A 278-nucleotide genomic window follows, 5' to 3' on the forward strand; every position below is an offset into this window, starting at 1 on the left:
GTGCAGCCCAAAGCGCTTAGGCGCCGCCCAACAGAACGGCCCGGGAGGAGAGGCGCACCAGACGGAAGTAGCGAAGCGCGTTCGGTGCATCTCGGCGGGAGAGGAGATAAGCGGTCATCATAAAGCCAGTCCTCGGCGCCGCCACCAGTACACTCTCCCCGCTTGACCTTGTCTCTTGGTCAAGGTCGCGAGTGTGCCGCCGCGCTGTTACTATACCAGTACGACCTTCCTTCCTTCCTCTTCCCCCTATATACACATGCCTCCTTTTGCGTTCGGCC

Source organism: Penaeus monodon, chromosome 19 (assembly GCF_015228065.2).
Source record: "Penaeus monodon isolate SGIC_2016 chromosome 19, NSTDA_Pmon_1, whole genome shotgun sequence".
Lineage (NCBI taxonomy): Eukaryota > Metazoa > Arthropoda > Malacostraca > Decapoda > Penaeidae > Penaeus > Penaeus monodon.